General features: G+C 38.8%; 1 protein-coding gene across 10 annotated transcripts in view; it reads right to left on the reverse strand.

The window, feature by feature from the left end:
• The window catches only part of LOC134309894 (plectin-like), a 127,180-nt gene that overhangs the window by 51,073 nt on the left and 60,135 nt on the right, over window positions 1–15,972 (reverse strand). The gene's annotated exons all lie outside the window — the stretch shown is intronic.

Raw genomic sequence — 15,972 nt, forward strand, 5'->3', positions numbered from 1 at the left:
ATTTCCATCTTGATGTAGAAGTGGTCTCCTGCAGGATTACCAACCTCCATACGTAGGTCAAAGGGGTACAAGGGGTCACCAAATGGTTTAATAATTATAATAATGTAAACCATATGCTTGGTCTTTCTTTATTAGCAGATCTCAACACACTTGTTGAACACTTGTAGGTGACTTTTTTTTTCTTCAGTCACTTATCCACACTGAAGTCAACTGTGTTTGTTGAGGAGTCACATGTTCATATAATTTTTAGCAGGTCCTACAGAGCATTTCAGGAAAATGGAGAGGTTTCTTATTGATAACTGGGCCAATATTATTAAAATCAATGTGGCATCACAATAAAGTCATAATTCTTAATTAAGGTCTTTGGATCTTTAGATAAAAAATGCATATAAGCCAATATTGGTTAAAACTAGCTGTAAATGGTGCAGCCTATTTTGATACAATATTTATTAGTTTGTGCTATAGACCATTGTCTATTGTTCTTTATGTATTTCAGTAGTATGTTTCATTTATGCCCTGCGTCCAGGGTGTTACTGTGTGCCTTGCACCCACCGAAAAGCTGGGATAGGCTCCAGGAACCCAACGTGACCCTAATTGGATAAATGGTTAAGAAAGTGAGTGTTTCATTTATCGTTTAATCATCTGAGGGATTTCTGTGGGCAGTTGTAGCCTAGTGATTAGAGTACTGGACTAGTAAGCAGAAGGTTGCTTGTTCAAACCCCACCACTGCCAGGTTGCCACTGTTGGGTCCTGGAGCAAGGCCCTTAACCCTCAATTGCTTAGACTGTATAATGTAAGTAGCGTTGGATAAAAGTGTCTGCTAAATGCTGAAAATGTTAATGTAAATTTCTAAGGCAGACAAGGTCAATGTGGCTGGAAGCTTTATATGTTCTTTGTACATATTTGCATTTTTACACTGAATTATATGTGTTGTACTAGAAAGACAAATCATATTTGCATTTTTACACTGAATTATATTAATGTCATACAGGAAAGACAAATCATTGAATCATTCCAGTGGTTATTCACGATGACTAACATGACAATCATCAAGGTGACAAATCAAGGATTAGGGTTAGAGTTAGGCATGCCTAGTCGGTTACTACAACACAAAATACCCCTGCAATAGAACACCTATGTAACATTACATGTAGTACATGCAGTAAAAGTATTCCACCACTTTCTCCATGAAGTCTAGCCTTTAGGTGTGTTTAACATCACAGATAGTGCTCATTATACTACCTGTTCAGGCATGACTTCTGCACAGTATGCACAGAATGTGTGTGTTTATTTTATGATGTTCGCCTCTGCAACAGAAGTGGAGGAACACACCTCAAATAATGACTTTAGTACTTCCACGCATGTGTCCCTACAAGTGCTGGAATTAAGGAGTGGCGGATGAAATTCAAACCTTATCCCCAGGAGCGTTTGAGCTCCATTGATATAACAGAGCTTCTGGCTTAACTGATCAAACCATTGTAACTTTCTTAATGCCACTGTGTGTTTGGAAAAAAGGCACAGCTAGCATTTAAATCACATCTAGGAGACACTTTAAAGGTCCCACTACTCATCCTGTCACAAGAATAAAGACCTGTCTTATTATATAGCTGTGTGAGGTTATGATATAATCCTACCAACAGCTGAGCTCAGATAATGGTTAACCATTAAATCAACCAACAGTGGATATGTGCTGTGAAAACGCAGTAGTAAGTCAGTTTATATAGAATAATGAGTTTCATGGAAAACAAAAAGGATTAAATAATTTAGCTTCTATAATAACCACAAGCAGAGTACCCAGTCCACCTTCTACATGTCTTTTGTCAGATGGGAGTAAACCTGGAGTTTCTGGAGACTACCATATCAACAGAAACTGAAGGTGAGATGTGAACCCAGGTCCGCAAGCGGGTGCTAATCTAACGTTAATAATAATTCACTGAGTTCATGCATAACCCTCTCGTAGAGCACTGGCTAAGGCAGCAGCATGGCACAGTTCGGGTGGAAAACAGGTATCCGAGCCTTATATGGCGATTCTACTCAGCCTTAAAGAATGTGATGGCCAAGCATTAACTACAGGCTCTCCATCCAAAGTCTGCCTCTAGAGATGGATTCACACAGAGACTGTGGAACAACTTGGTCATAAAACCATTTCTGCAATGGCCTGCAATGGAAACGTCCCATTACGTGAAGCAAAAGTGCTTATTATGTTACTTAAAGGCCAGATGGTACTTTTTTTTTAACAATTAAGGCTTTCATGTCGGTAGTTAGCCAGTCCCATGGTGTCTCCCTCATTTGTCAGTTGCTTGCGTCGTGTGGTTGGAAACTGGGGAAACCCCAAACTGCTATTTTGGAAGTGTATTTTTAACTTTTTCTAGGGCTTAAGCCAAGAATCCTACTGCTACAGACGTGTTTGTACACTAGCTAACGAATGTAGGATTTGTTTTAAGGAAAAAAACACATACAAGCAGGTCCCTACCCAATGACACCTTTAAATATATTAATATTCATAAAAACTGGTTATTCTAGCAATAAAATAAAGTTTTTAAGGTGTTTTAATGAAAAGAACAATATCACATTCGCTCCCAGTTTAGCATGTGCAAAAACGTATGTTACCAGATGTAGCTTCAGAATTTAAATACAACTAAATCAGAATAAAGAAATCTGGGTAAATTGTAGGTATGCAGGCAACTGAGACATGGAAAGAAACCAAACACTCATGAAACTTCAGACAAGAAACTGATTAAAAGGGTACCATTCACATTCCTTAGCAGGGCGTAACCCAATTCCTCCCCCACCACAGGTGAAACCCATCCTAACGCATTACTGCCTTGTCTCTCTCTCCCTTCTTTACTTGTGGGAGCTTGTGCTGAGCTGCCTGCCACACCCACATGATGTGGAATGTTAATAAAATAAGAAAGAATTAACAGTTTTAGCACAGAATCTAACTACATCCTCTAGCTTTACAGACACACCCTAAACCTTCTTCCTGTTTTTTTGCTTTTCCACTGAACGAGAGTAAAAATGATCTGACTTTTTAACTACACAGGGTTTGGTCCTAAAGATCAAGTGTGAAAGTATATCCTTCAGTTCAGGCATGTGAGGGCATGCACATGTCCTTTATTATATAACCTGAAGGGCCATTTTAATGGATCATATTTTTTAATACTAATAGCCAGCTAAATCCTCGGATCAGATGTTGGTGTATCAAAACTGAATCTATGAAGCAAATTCTTTGAAAAGGCAGCACAGGCACCGGCAGCTGGAATTTCAGGTCTTTTTACAGCTTAGAGTTTCTGCTAGCAAATACTTTTAAGATGAAAACCATAAGGTAAAAAATGGGTTAACTAATCTGCTGTCTCCCTCTAATGGACATGTTTAAAAAGAACATTCATAAGGTTTGCCCCTTCAAAAGTACATGAATAAACATATTGTCAACCCTTCTTATCAGAAATCAATGCCATGAATTGAACATTGAGGGGAACCAAATCTACCTGGAAGGAAGGGGGGGGTCCCTGGGTTTCTGCCAATCAACTTTCCTGCCATGTTAGCATTTTTACATCAGTATATTGGGGTGGGGGCAATATATTGTGATTACGGCACAGTCAGGAATAACTGTTATTTTGAATATATTATTTATTGATTGATTCATTTCACTGTCTACTTCATCATCACCAGGCTCAGTCAGTCCGGCACCACACTGGGAACAGGGTAAGAATACATTCTGGATGGGGTGCCAATCCAAATTTAGAGGAGCAAGTTTACCCTAAGGAGGGAAACTGGAGTAGCCAGAGAAAACGCACATAAAAACTGGAAGAACTTGCAAAACTCCTCTCAGACAGTGAATGGAAGCAGGGATCGAACTGTTTTAGCTGAATAATGCAATATTTTGTAGCTTGTTACGAAATGTAGAAATGACAATAAACCAGTCCATACATTTATAACATCTATTTTTTCTTTATTACGTGATTAAAACAGAACATTTAACGTATTATTATTATTATTATTATAAATATAACAGCAACAATACTAAAATGTTTAAATGAAAATATATTTCCTCTGCAGTTCCCATAAGCACCAAAAGGGCTCGAACAAATTTCTATACAACTGGGCTGGAATAAGAGCTCTTCACTTGATTCATTTTATTTCATTATCAACCGCTCTAGGTCAGGGTCGCGGCAGGTAAATACTGGGCGCAAACCCTAAACAGGACGCCAATCCATCACAGGACTAAGACCATCTTATTTATTTATTAGGATTTTAACGTCATGTTTTACACAATTTGGTTGGGCGGCACGGTGGCTAAGTAGGTAGCACTGTCGCCTCACAGCAAGAAGGTCCTGGTTTAGATCCCCAGGTGGGGCGGTCCGGGTCCTTTCTGTGCGGAGTTTGCATGTACTCCCCATGTCCGCGTGGGTTTCCTCTGGGTGCTCCGGGTTCCTTCCACAGTCCAAAAAACATGCCACCAGGCTAATTGGAAACACTGAATTGTCCTATAGATACCTAGCCGCTAGATGCACAAACCAGTGCATTGTAGTGCCGGTCCCAAGCCCGGATGGAATAGGGAGGGTTGTGTCAGGAAGGGCATCCGGCATAAAAATTGTGCCAAATCAATGCGGATCATGATCCGCCGAGGGCTGACCCCGCAACTGAACAGGACAAAGGCCGAGGAAGAAGAAGATGTTTTACACATTTTGGTTACATTCATGACTATCAAACACAGTCATGGACAATTTTGTATCTCCAGTTCACCTCACTTGCATGTCTGTGGGAGGAAACCCAGGGAGAACATGCAAACTCCACACAGAAAGGACCCGGACCAGGCACCTCAGGACCAGGATCGAACCCAGGACCTTCTTGCTGTAAAGCGACAAGTGCTAAGTCTTTACCGTCAGACACAGCCAATCATGTTTGTGTAGATGGCCGGGCAACCGACAGCACATTGAAATAATTTCAGTGAGTAGTGTAATAGACTGCTGCACCACCTGAGTGTTCATTAAATAATGCTAAAAATATAATCATCTTCCTGTGGATTTAATCATCGACCTGTGAGCTAAACAGTAGATAAAAACATGACATTTCTTTTTAATCCCTATGACTAGTTCACAAATGGAAGGGTGAACTGTAAACCATGTCAAATATCCCTCTACCAAATAAAGTCTGATTTACAAAAAACATATTTAGTAATAATTGTATTTTATTCCAGTTTATCAATCTTGTTTTTTTAACGGTTGTATAAAAGTTTTTAAATCCACCACTAGATGGCGACAACACAAAATGAAGCCAAGGAGCATTGCGTACGCAGTACTGATTAACAAAGCAGAACTAAACAGCACATTATGCCAGTTCTGTAACTAATAATTACTTGAAAATATGCCAAATATGTACATTTTTACTTAAATAATATCTCACATAGCATTCTAAGGGTGATTTTAAATTATGAAGTAGCAAATTGTATTATTGGCCAGGCTCTTAGCATTCCTGACTAGCGTGTGCACTACCTACCAAGTTCGTTTCATTTTTCTGCCAACTGTTTGGACCCGACGGCATATCCCCCCCCCAATGTTTTTGTAAAGTCATATCTGTATCATGAATATATTCAGTTTTGGTAAATAAGGTAGCAGGTGAAAGCTTAGAATATACACTTTTCAGCAATGTTAATTATTTTAGCTCATTGTATTTGATACCTTACCAACAAAACTAATTTCTGGTGTATTATAACATTTATTTATATATATTTTTAAAATTTTGGATCACTGTATTTGGATCAGGCTGGCACGGTGGCTCGGTGAGTATCGCTGTCGCCTCACGGCAAGAAGGTCCTGGGTTCGATCCCCGGACGGGGCGGTCCGGGTCCTTTCTGTGTGGAGTTTGCATGTTCTCCCCGTGTCTACGTGGGTTTCCTCCGGGAGCTCCGGTTTCCTCCCACAGTCCAAAAACGTGCAGTCAGGTTAATTGGAGACACTGAATTGCCCTATAGATGAATGGTGTGTATTTGTGTGTCTGCCCTGTCCTGGACTGGTGCCCCGTCCAGGGTGCCCTGTCCACGGTCTTGGACTGGTTTGTAGCTGAGGCTCTAGGCCATCCAAGAATTCGTCAATCAACTCTGACCAATCAGGAGGTGCATGCAGTAGAGGTTGCATAGCCATTGAGGTCACAAAGGTTTCATATAATGACACCAGTGTGCAATATAGTTTGGTTTTTTGTTGTTGGAAAGGTTTTGGTTAATTTTGAGATGATCAGGAGACCAATATACTCTTATTTAAATAATCCCAGATCACCATAAGTTATCCACAACTTGTATCACTGAAATCTAGATTTCGAAACTAAATGCTTTAGGGATTTCCTGTAACATGAGATTGTTTCTTATGTACATTCTGAAAGAACAGCCTTAAGTGCTGGGCATGTTATTTAGGTAGTTTTTACGAGTCAACACTAAATCCTGGAATAAATGAATCCTGGACCTTTGAACCAGGCTGAATTAACAATTTTGGAATCAATAGAAAATATAAGACAGAACTTTGTCTTACCTTTGCAGCACATTTTATTGTACAAAAACATGGATCTCTCGCCATCACTTATCTCATGCAAATATTTTATCTGCTTATAAAAACAATGGACACCGCACATTTCCAACACACTGTCCTGAAACCCTGTCGCCATCAAAGTTGTTCGTACTATCGTTTTGCAAGCGTGCTGTGTTCACTGAGACAGTGTCACACACAAAGAGACACACACCCAAATTTCATTCGTCACTGGAAAACAACGAATAAAATTGTCCAATGGAGTAACAGTATAAGTCCTTTAAAGTTAGAGTACATATTTGAAATCCTTTTCCAATAAGAGTTTAATCACAAAAAAGTATTGAAACTTCTGATATAATGCTACTCAATTCCAAAAAACTTATTTCAAAACAAATGAACAATAAGTATTATGATATGTAGGAAATGTTACATCAGTATGGGAGGTTTTGGATTATTGGTGGAACAGACATAAAAAGTGCACATGTACATACACACACAGGCAGAAAAGGATGCAAGAAACGAAATAAATTTATGCAGGTGTGTGCATGCTTTTGGTTTTTCTGGAATCTTGCCTAGCCAGGGGGGACGGGGGAGGCGGGGGAGGCATGGATGACAGTTTTAATGCGCTAATTTAATACAACCCTGGGACAATTGTGTCCCAAGAATTATAAAGTACCTCTGTCATAATGGCAGTTGAGACATGTCATGAAAATATGAGACATCATGAAAATATTTTCTCATATCTAAGTTTAAATGAGCATGGAATTCACATATCCAAGGAAACATCCAAGGAAAGTATGAGCGCAAAAGCAGGACACATCATTTTTAGTTTTCAACAAAATGTGCTGCACAGGTCAGGTAAAGTTCTTTATTTTTACATATGCAAACCCCTTTTCCAGAAAAGTTGGGATACTTCTGGCATTTAGGATTCAAGACTGAGCGTAAAAGGAGTTCCACCATAGTCATTGCAAACAAGGATAAGTTGTGGTTCAACCCTTCTCAGTGCAAGACTGCAAAAATTATGTATTTCAGCATTTACAGTTCATAATAAAGTGGTACCTTGTAACTCAACAACCCCTAAACTCAAAATCTTTGAAACTCAACAATCTTTGAAGAGAAATTTGTACCCTTAAACTCAACGTTTCCATTAAACTCAACATGTTCGACAAGTTTAAAAAAAAAATGTATTTATTTAATTTCAAATTAACAATGAACAGTCGCTTTGTTCAGCGCTCGGCTTGAGCGGTGCGGTAATACATCATCAAAGTGTGCATATGAGACGAATCTGCATTTGTGTGGAATAACCGTCAAATCCACTCTGAAAGCTCCACATGTATCTGTGTTTAGGATTTTCTTCACTGTTTCACTTTTAAACTTGTGTTACAGCTCAGGGTACTAAAATCAGCTTTTTATTTCAGTGTTTTTATATTATATTTGTGTTATTTTCAGTTAATGGAGCGCATTAACAGGTTTCCCTTACATCCTTATGGGAAAAAAATACGCCTTTTAAACACAACACCACTCCCAGAACCAACTGATGTTGAGTTTCAAGGTACCACTGTATAATAAAAAGATTCAGGAGATCAGGTGAAATCTCAGTGCATTAGGGCCAAGGACGGAAACTGCTGCTGCACTGAGCCATCAGGTGATATTATTAGAAGAACCATCATGCTACTGTGATGAACATAGCCAATTCTATATTTTGTACTTAAAATTGCTTTATTAATACATTTCATTATGATGCACCAAAATGTGATTACTTTGAATCATTCATTGGTGTTCATCCAACCCTATATACAGATTTTATCTGCTTCATTTTCCTCAACTGCTTTATCAGGAAGCAGAGCAGTAATACCCTGAACAGGGGGCCAATCTACTGCAGAGTTTCGGCCACCTCCCCTCAGACTAACCAATCATGTCTGTCAGGATGCCCGGTCAGATAACAGCAATGCCGGGCTAGCATTATAGACCACTATGCCACCCGAGAATATATTCTTATGCATTCTGAACAAAGTAGCATGGTATAGTTTCATTTTTTTATACTTTTTAAATAATGCCTGATTGAAACGTTATGCAAACCAAGATGTAGCGCTCTACATTTATTTATTTATGTAAAGTTGTACAATTTGATATTTCCTGTGTGATTAAATAAATGGTTCTGTGTAAATATATCTCTATTTAATATCATTATTACATTTAATTAAATTACATTTACATTTAATCAAATCTTGATTTTCTGTTTGTACATGCAGACGATGTAAACTGTGGGAATATGTACTTAAACAGCCTTAGGCAAACAAAAGCCACAGGTGTCATAATAATGAATGCTGTGAAGACATTATATTTTATTCAAATTGAGCTGAATTACAAGCCTTAACCTGTATCGAGCGTTGCCCTTCTACACATAAAAAACTAGTTGGCGCATCTATCAATCTGTGCCAACAGCATGGAGGACTTATAAGTGCTCAAATATATACAATATTAACCCTAATCTTAAGCTTCTACCATGGCCTTAGATCTGTTTAGCAGGCAAGTAAGTATTCATTCTTAAGAAAGGAACAGATTCTTTGTAGATCTAGTCAAAAGGTTCATCATAGTTCCATATTATTTCACCCGACCAATTATAACCATGTTGGGATGCAATAATTACAACAAGCATAAAACAAGGATGTTAGATCATATTCTTGTAGCAGTTGTAGCCTAGTGGTTAAGGTAATGGACTAGTAATCAAAAGGTTGCTGGTTCAAGCCCCACCACTGCCAGGTTGTCACTGTTGGGCCCTCGAGCAACTCTTAATTGCTTAGACAATATACTGTCACAGTACTGGTAAGTCGCTTTGGATAAAAAGTGTCTGCTAAATGTAAAAAATGTAAATGTAAATTTGGAAATCAAACACTTGAGAGGAATGTTAGCAGACAAGTGAGCATTTAGAATCCTGACAGAACAACAACAACATGAATTTAACCAGGAAAGAAAGCAATAAGCTAGAAGACCAGAAGTGTAACATTCCTAAATGTTGTACCTATTCATGAGTTATTTATTTATCTGCACTATTAATAGGCTACAGAATGAAAGTAAAAAACTCAAGCTGTTGATGCTGTTGATTACCAGGGCAACCACCACGCAGAAGCCAGGTTAAGGTTGTGGGACTTAAAACTTGTCTGACTGAAATAATTCCTTTTACGTAATTACAGGAAAGAAAAACGTACAAAACATATTTAGACTGGCAAACAGGAATGGGACGGTGCAGTGGGTAGCACTGTCGCCTCACGGTCCGGGTCCTTTCTGTGTGGCGTTTGCATGTTCTCCTCATGTCTATGTGGGTTTCCTCCTGGTGCTCTGGTTTCCTCCCACAGTCCAAAGTCATGCAGTCAGGTTAAATGGAGCTACAAAAATTACAACTGTTTTTGCTGTGGTTTTCTTTCTTTTAGTTGTAAATAGCGGAAAGGCAAGTAAACAACTTTACTATGGTGACACTAGGTTCCCCCGCCCATCGGTTGCTTCAGTGACATATTTGCTGGCTGACAACCTGTGATTTTGTGGTATAAAAGTTTGCCACCAGTGCTGGAACCATGCCAGTATAAAAGTGCTATTTCTGTCTTGCTTTCACATGATTGTTTTTATTTAATTAGATATGTGAGTAGTTAAAAATAAAAATCAATTTTAGAACTACCAGCTGAGGCTATCCAAATTTTGGATTCTATACACAGTAAACATACTCTGAATGTATTCTCATTTTTTCCACATGGGTTGATAGCTCTTCTTGTTTAATCACTGGACAGTTGCATTAAAACCCTGCACAAAGATGACAAATGATTTGTACTTATGATTATGCTGTAGCCACAATTTTTACACATGTGCAGAAATAATCTTCTATCAGTAACCAACTTATTCTGCTGGCAGGTGGCTCAGTGGGTAGCACTGTCACCTCACAGCAAGAAGGTCCTGGGTTCAATACCCAGGTGGGGCCTTTCTGTGTGGAGTTTGCATGTTCTCCCCGTGTCTGTGTGGGTTTCCTCTGGGTGCTCTGGTTTCCTCCCACAGTCCAAAGACATGCAAGTGAGGTGCACTGAAGATACAAAATTGTCCATAACTGTGTTCTATATAACCTTGTGAATCGATGAATCTTGTGTATGGAGTAACTACCATGTCTGTCATGAATGTAACCAAAGAGTGTAAAACATCCAAATAAACATTTAAATTCTGATCTAAACTGTGGTGGGTCTGGAGCTGTGGTGGGTATTTATTTTCTCAGGCTTTTGATTAGTATAGACAAAGGCGCAGAGCTTGGGGGTTCTTGGTCATAGAAACTTGTGGTGATCAGGGATGTTGGGTTGCTGTCGTTCTGCCTCTCTTGTCCGATCACTCAGGTTTGGTGACGGTGGGGAGATGGGCGCTGATGTCCAGTGAAAGCCTTCATGACCTTGTTACCTGCTCGCTCTCCCTTTTAGTTATGCTGTAATAATTAGGGCTGCCGGAGTCTAAAACTCTCTGTAAAACTGTTTGTCAACTAGCATTGTACATTATTAACTACATTCTCTGTTGTTTTACCCCGAGGGCATTCTGATGGAAACCTGTTTACCCGCCGAGGTTAAGGATTAAAGTCGAGACTGCCGGGACAACGATGCTGCTCCTGTCAGATGTGACGGGTCTGGAGTAATTGCAACGACAAGAAATCACTACAGACTTTATTGAAGACTAGAGCGGATAACAACTATTATTATTTAATTGTTTATTTATCTATTTATTACCAGTTATAACTTTTAGATCATTTAATTCTGTGTTTGTATGATTTGTGTAAATCGTGTATTCATTTAAAGTATCCTCCAGGCCACCCAAGAAGGATGGGCCCTGCTGAGTCTGGTTCCTCTCAAGGTTTCTTCCTGTAATTTTCAGGGAGTTTTTCCTTGCCACAGTCGCCCTCGGCTTGCTCAACAGGGGTTTTTGTATCTGTTGGTCCTGGATTTTGTAAAGTTGCTTTGAGACAATGTCTATTGTAAAAAGCGCTATATAAATAAAGTTGACTTGACTTGACTTGGAGCCCATTCCAGAAACTCTGGACAAAAGGTAGGGACACACCCTGGAAAGAAAGCCTATCGCATCTACCTCATTTCCATCTAACGGCAATATTAGATAACCAGTTTAACTGGAATGTTTGGGTGTAAAGAAACTGGAGTATCCATAGAAAATGGACACAAGGTGACATGGAAAATTCTGCTAAGACAACAACTTGTGCACATGTCAGCACATTTGGACCAGTTTAAAACTGATCTGAAATTCTACAGTTCGGTGACACCAGTATACCAGGCCAGTTAATCTGACACACTCAGTCATTCAGAAAGAATTTTAGGGACAGCTTAGCAATATCCTTTGTACAAAGCTTATTTAATGACCTCTTTAATGCAAGACAACTGAGAAAGGGGCATCCAAAACAAATAAAACACACCAGTCTAGGGGGGTTTCCAGTCATGCTTACTCACTGGGCTTCAACTGTTACAATTACTGGAACTTTCTGTCGTCCCTGTTCTTTTTCTGGGGAAATGAGTCACCTTATGGATTAAATAACTAAACAGTAAGAACCTGGTTACTCTATATAAAAGCAAAGCAGAATGAAAGAGAAATGATTGCTTTCAGGACACATAAAACTCTTAGGCTGACCATGACTAGACTGGCTCAAAACCACTTCTCTGTTTCATTTAACCCAGAATAACTGTTTCTAAATCATTTCTCATTCGAAACCTAAAACTGTACTTATTTACATTGATGTACAGATCACTCTGGGCAACGACCTACCCAACACAACCTTGTTTAGAATGAACTGGTTACTGAAAATGATCAAAGCATGAAAGTATAGCAGATAAAGTCGCATTTTAGTCTATTTTTAGTCCAAGTCACGCAATTTGGTTGAATGGCTTAGTCATTCAAGCCTGACATTTGAAGTCACCCGAACATGGGAAAGTCATCAGTAGGACTGTTAGTGAAACTGGACTTTCATGGCATGCTTGATTAACATTCCAAGTGTTGGCCAGTGGTGGTCATCAAATCTATTTCCCATCATTAACTGTGACTACTTCTTACATTCATACTTTCTGGTCATTTCTTAACATTAAATGGACTTCAAATGCTATTCTGTTTAATGCAGTAACTTTTTAATGTGACATTAATGCGAATATAATAATCATGACATAAATTGGCAGTAAAATAATTGGTGTACAATAAGCTCTTTAAACAAAGCATTGCCTTTGAGAGGGAACCAGCTGCCAGGGCATAACACTAGCCAAATTAGTCATATTTGAATTCATAAAACGTCCCTGAGCAAAGTTTCTCTTTCACTGAGAGAACAGATACCATCATAGTAAAACAAATACTTTATGTGGAAACCCCCAGAGTGAAAGCTTAGACATGAAGAGATGTAACAGTAGAAAGTGAAAGTAAATATAAGTTCACACCTCATTTAAGATCTTAAAATCTCTTCCACTCAATCTTTATTCATGCTGAACGTGTCCATGGCTCTCAGGCATTAACAAATGACATATTTTACTATCAAACATGAACACAACACATTACTACTGCTTATCTTGCGTGTAAGGGTTTGGAGGGGGAATAAATTTGTAAGCAGAATGCCATTCCAACAAGGGCACTTAACTCAAAGGTGACAACCTTTAGTGCTACTAAAATACTAACACGTACTCTGTGTACATTTTCTTTACACTGAAGGCTGTACAATGGTATGACCCACCCATGCATTCTGGGAATAACAAAGTGTAAAGTCATTTCCAGCAGCTTAAAGATTAATTAATACCACTATTCACAAATACACTATTCAGCCATAACATTAAAACCACCTCCTTGTTTCTACACTCACTGTTCATTTTATCAGCTCCACTTACTATATAGAAGCACTTTGTAGTTCTACACACATTCTCTACATACTTTTTTAGCCTGCTTTCACCCTGTTCTTCAGTGTCCAGGACCCACACAGAACCACCACAGAGTAGGTATTATTTAGGTGGTGGATCATTCTCAGCACTGCAGTGACATTGACATGGTGGTGGTGTGTTTGTGTGTGTTGTGCTGTATGAGTGGATAAGACACAGCAGTGCTGCTGGAGTTTTTAAATACCGTGACCCCTCACTGTCCAGGACACTGCCTATGGGGTGCTGTTGGCTGGATACTTAGTCCATAAGTGACAGTGAGGTGTTTTAAAACTCCGATCTCTGATCCACTCATACCAGCACAACACACACTAACACACCACCACCATGTCAGTGTCACTGCAGTGCTGAGAATGACCCACCACCCAAATAATATCTACTCTGTAGTGGTCCATAGCATATGTGGTCCTGACCATTGAAGAACAGCATGAAACGGGGCTAACAAAGTATGCAGAGAAACAGATAGACTACAGTCCGTAATTGTAGAACTACAAAGTGCTTCTGTATGAAGGTGGAGCTGATGAAATGGACAGTGAGTGTAGAAACAAGGAGGCGGTTTTAATGTTATGGCTGATCAGTGTACATTTACAGCACACTTGTACACATTTTGTTTGTATTTTTTTTTAATAAAATGCACAGTTATTCATGTTTTCCACCATTTTTTTTTTCTGATCTGACTTGTGTTGGATCAACATCCTATCCCTAGACACAATGGGAAAGAACCTTGGACAAGAAGCCAGATTATCCTTGAGAATTACACAATCATTCACTTTAGAGCAGCTGTGTTACAAAGACAACCACTAATAACCAAAAATGTATTATACAATAGACAATGTATAGACAATACACCTCAGGAGGACTAGGTTGTGATGCTGGAATTGTGTTTGTATGATTTGTGTAAATCCTATGTATTTAAAGTATCCTCCAGGCCACCCAAAGAGGATGGGTTCCTGCTGAGTCTGGTTCCTCTCAAGGTTTCTTCCTGTAATTTTAAGGGAGTTTTTCCTTGCCACCGTCGCCCTCGGCTTGCTTAATTGGGGTTTTGGTCTGTTGGTCCTAGATTCTGTAAAGTTGCTTTGAGACAATGTCCATTGTAAAAAGCACTATATAAATAAATTTGACTTGACTGGAATTTCACTTTTGGTGATGCTGATATTTTACCTGTGATTAAAACCTAACTGTGCCTAAAATGCTTGTTTTGTAAGATTTTCAGATCTGTAAATTGATTGTGATAATTGTACTGGGGTAAAATATATCTTATAAGTGTGTATTTCAATGTAAATAGTACTACACTCTGGCAGATGGTGAATATGAATCCACGTTTGGCAGCCACACCCTAGACAACTGTCTGCTCTCATTTATTTTAACATGTATGCTCTCATGGAATTAAAAACAGCATCATATAAACAAGAAAACAAAAAAGACAGTAGGAAGACATGGGTGCATGCCTATGCAAACTAGATCTTTTGAGCTTTGAGTAGACAAATGTAAAGAAGCTTTTCTTGAGGGTCTTTTTATCTGTAACCTCAACTTATGAGCAATTGTCAAATTCTCTGAACTCTGATCCTGAGGGGACTAGCTGGTATTAAAAGAAAGATTAGTCTAGCACAAGTTGGGCAGCAACAGGTGGAGGAGTATCGGGTAAGGTGGGAGGGGGTCTAACAACAAGAACAAGATCAGGTCTGCTTTAAAGAAAAAAGCCTGAGGGAAACTATTAGGAAAGTTCTACAGGTGACTGGATATTGTTAGATATGTGCTACTCCCAATGTTTGACATTCCACAACCTTTTCTTTCTCAACCCTTCCTTAGAACTTTCAATTTAAAATGCGCAACACTTTGTTCTGTGATATGAAATCTCAGTAGAATGTAAAACATGCAGGACCTGACACAAAACCTTGATCTTTGAAGCATTTACATATAATATATCCACAGTCCAGTAGAAATATAAACATGATTGTAAAATAGACTAGCAAGCATAGGTTAGTGAACTGAGAGCAGATAAGTATACGTTTTATGACATTATTAGGTAAGACATTTAATCTCATTGACTGACTTTCTAGTCTTTTACTGTTGTTGAAGACCTGTTGTTTACTAGTGCTTCTCTACAAGTTATATTTGGTATGTTGCACAACCCAGCCCATTACTCTGCTGCACTTTAGGTGGTACAAATACATCCTTAGTAAAATAGTAGGATAGATACTGAGGATCTTGGGGGAAAATCAGGTAAACAAAATACCAAAAAAAAAAAGGCATCCGAGAGCAATCAAGACAAGAAAAAAAGTCACATACACTGAAAAACTATAGAAATGATACTTGACACTCGTCTCCTCTGGCCTGGCTCCCTCTATATATATAATGGTAAGTTTAGAAAGCGTCTAACAACAAAAAAAGAAACATAACAATTCAAGCCAAGCATTAGTGTTGGGTTTAAAAATGGAATAGAATTTTAGCTAAAGGTCGTGCATGCATTTCCCCTCCTCCCATGACCATAACAACACAACTGTCCGGCTTTGCCAGAA

This window comes from Trichomycterus rosablanca, chromosome 3, assembly GCF_030014385.1.
Source record: "Trichomycterus rosablanca isolate fTriRos1 chromosome 3, fTriRos1.hap1, whole genome shotgun sequence".
Classification (NCBI taxonomy): Eukaryota; Metazoa; Chordata; class Actinopteri; order Siluriformes; family Trichomycteridae; genus Trichomycterus; species Trichomycterus rosablanca.